This window comes from Arachis hypogaea, chromosome 13 (genome assembly GCF_003086295.3).
Source record: "Arachis hypogaea cultivar Tifrunner chromosome 13, arahy.Tifrunner.gnm2.J5K5, whole genome shotgun sequence".
NCBI classification, from domain to species: domain Eukaryota; kingdom Viridiplantae; phylum Streptophyta; class Magnoliopsida; order Fabales; family Fabaceae; genus Arachis; species Arachis hypogaea.
Window position 1 is genome coordinate 96,693,802 of NC_092048.1, and position 3,894 is coordinate 96,697,695.

Consider the following 3,894-nt stretch of genomic DNA (forward strand, 5'->3'; position numbering starts at 1 on the left):
TCAAATAGGATAAAAAGAAGAGAATATACTATAAATTCCAAATTATCAATGAAACATAGCTTCAATCATATGAGCGGGACTTATAGCTTTTTGCCTCTTGAATAGTTTTGGCATCTCACTTTATCCATGGAGGTTCAGAATGATTGGCATCTATAGGAACTCAGAGTTCAGATAGTGTTATTGATTCTCCTAGTTCAGTATGATGATTCTTGAACACAGCTTTTTTATGAGTCTTGGCCGTGGCCCTAAGCACTTTGTTTTCCAGTATTACCACCGGATACATAAATGCCACAGACACATAATTGGGTGAACCTTTTCAGATTGTGACTCAGCTTTGCTAAAGTCCCCAATTAGAGGTGTCCAGGGTTCTTAAGCACACTCTTCTTTTGCTTTGGACCTTGACTTTAACCGCTCAGTCTCAAGTTTTCACTTGACACCTACACGCCACAAGCACATGGTTAGGGACAGTTTAGTTTAGCCGCTTAGGCCAGGATTTTATTCCTTTAGGCCCTCCTATCCACTGATGCTCAAAGCCTTGGGATCATTTTTATTTGCCCTTGCCTTTTGGTTTTAAGGGTTATTGGCTTTTTCTGCTTGCTTTTTCTTTTTCTTTCTATATTTTTTTTGCCTATTATTTTTTTTTCTTTTTTCTGCAAGCTTTGTTCTTTGCTGCTTTTTCTTGCTTCAAGAATCATTTTTATGATTTTTCAGATTATCAAATAACATGTCTCCTAGTCATCATTCTTTCAAGAGCCAACATATTTAACATTCTTAAACAACAACTTCAAAAGACATATGCACTGTTCAAGCATACATTCAGAAAATAAGAAGCATTGTCACCACATCAATATAATTAAACTAAGTTCAAGGATAAATTCGAAACTCATGTACTTCTTGTTCTTTTGAATTAAAACATTTTTCATTTAAGGGACGTGGTGGATTCATAGGACATTCATAAATTTAAGACAAAGTTACTAACTACTAATGATCATGTAATGAAGACACAAACATAGATAAGCACATAACATAGAGAACGAAAAACAGAGAGTGTAAGAACAAGGAATGAGTCTACCTTAGTGATGGTGGCGTTTTCTTCTTGAGGAACCAATGATGTCCTTGAGCTCTTCTATGTCTCTTCCTTGCCTTTGTTGCTCCTCCCTCATTGCTTTTTGATCTTCTCTTATTTCATGAAGGATGATGGAGTGCTCTTGATGTTCCACCCTTAGTTGTCCCATGTTGGCACTTAATTCTCCTAGGGAGGTGTTGATTTGCTCCCAATAGTTTTGTGGAGGAAATTGCATTTGAGGCATCTCCGGGATCTCATGGTGATGAGCTTCTTGTGCCTCTTGAGCTCCATGAATGGGCTCTCTTGCTTGCTCCATCTTTTTCTTAGTGATGGGCTTCTCTTCCTTAATAGGAATGTCTCCTTCTATGAAAGCTCCAGCTGAGTAACATAGATGGCAGATAAGATGAGGAAAAGCTAGCCTTGCCATGGGGGATGACTTTTTGGCTATTTTGTAGAGTTCATTAGAGATGACTTCATGAACTTCTAATTCCTCTCCAATCATGATGCTATGAATCATGATGGCCTGATCTACAGTAACTTCAGATCGGTTGCTAGTGGGAATGATTGAGCATTGAATGAACTCCAACCATCCTCTAGCCACAGGCTTGAGGTCCAATCTTCTTAGTTGAACCGGCTTGCCTTTGGAGTCAATCTTCCATTGAGCTCCTTCCACACATATGTCCATAAGGACTTGGTCTAACCTTTGATTAAAGTTGACCCTTCTAGTGTAGGGGCGTGCATCTCCTTGCATCATAGGCAAGTTAAACGCCAACCTCACATTTTCCGGACTAAAATCTAAGTATTTCCCCCGAACCATTGTAACATAGTTCTTTGGATCCAGGTTCTTACTTTGATCATGGTTCTTGGTGATCCATGCATTGGCATAGAACTCTTGAACCATTAGGATGCCGACTTGTTGGATGGGATTTGTTAGAACTTCCCAACCTCTTCTTTGAATTTCATGTCGGATTTCCGGATACTCATTTCTTTTGAGTTTGAAAGGGACCTCAAGGATCACCTTCTTCTTGGCCACAACATCATAGAAGTGGTCTTGATGGGCTTTGGAGATGAACCTTTCCATCTCCCATGACTCGGAGGTGGAAGTTTTTGTCTTCCCTTTCCCCTTTCTAGAGGATTCTCCGGTCTTAGGTGCCATCAATGGTAATGGAAAAATAAAAAGCTTATGCTTTTACCACACCAAACTTAGAATATTGCTCGCCCTCGAGCAATAAAAGAAAGAATAGATGAAGAAGAAGAAGAAAATATGGAGAAGAGGGGTAAAGTATGTTTCGGCCAAGTAGAGAGGAGAGGGTTGTGTTGTGTGAAAATGAGGAAGAATGGAGGGCTATATATAGGGGAGGGAGGTGGGGGAAAGTTTCGGCCATATGGGTGGTTTGGGTGGGAAATTGGTTTTGAATTTTGAAGGTAGGTGGAGTTTATGAGGTAGGTTTATAGGGAAGAGTGGATGGATGTGAGTGGTGAAGAGGTGATGGGGAAGAGAGATTGAGGTGATTGGTGAAGAGGTTTGGGGAAGAGTGTTTATGGGATTATGTGAAAGAGGGGTGAGAAGAAGTGAGTGGAGGTAGGTGGGGATCCTGTGGGGTCCACAGATCCTGAGATGATCCTGTGGGGTCCACAGATCTGGAGGTGTCAAGGATTTACATCCCTGCACCCATTAGGCATGTAAAATGCCCTTGCACACAACTCTGGGCGTTCAGCGCCAGGTTGGTGCCCATTTTGGGCGTTCAACGCCCATTTGTTGGCCATTTCTGGCGTTGAACGCCAGAACCATGCTTGTTCTGGGCGTTCAGCGCCAGAACCATGCTCTGTTCTGGCGTTGAACGCCAGGCAGATGCTCCTCCAGGGTGTGATTTTTCTTCTGCTGTTTTTGATTCTGTTTTCAATTTTTATATTCATTTTGTGACTCCACATGATCATGAACCTATAAAGACATATAACTAAGAAAAATATTGTTAGATAAATAAAAATTGGGTTGCCTCCCAACAAGTGCTTCTTTAATGTCAATAGCTTGACAGTGGGCTCTCATGGAGCTTCATAAATGTTCAGAGCATTGTTGAGACTCTCCAATACCAAACTTAGAGTTTGACTGTGGGGGCTTTGGTTGACTCTGCTTTGAGAGAAGCTTTTTATGCTTCCTCTCCATGGATGTAGAGAGAGATCCTTGAGTTGTAAACACAAGGTTGTCCTCATTTACTTGAAGGATCAATTCTCCTCTGTCCACATCAATCACAGCTCTTGCTGTGGCCAGGAAAGGTCTTCCTAGGATGATGGATTCATCCTCTTCCTTTCCAGTATCCAGGACTAAGAAATCAGCAGGGATGTAAAGGCCTTCAACCTTTACTAACACATCCTCTACTTGTCCATAAGCCTGTTTTCTTGAATTGTCTGCCATCTCTAATGAGATTTTAGCAGCTTGCACCCCATAGATTCCCAGTTTCTCTATTACAGAGAGTGGCATGAGGTTTATTCCTGAACCGAGGTCACACAGAGCCTTAAAGATCATGGTGCCTATGGTACAAGGTATTATGAACTTTTCCGGATCCTGTCTCTTCTGAGGCAATGTCAGTTGATCCAGATCACTTAGTTCATTGGTGAACAAGGGATGTTCATCTTCCCAAGTTTCAATACCAAATAATTTGGCATTCAGCTTCATGATTGCACCAAGAAACTTGGCAGTTTGCTCTTCAGTAACATCCTCATTTTCTTCAGAAGATGAATACTCATCAGAGCTCATGAATGGCATAAGGAGGTTCAATGGAATCTCTATGGTCTCTAGATGAGCCTCAGAGTCCCTTGGTTCCTCAGAG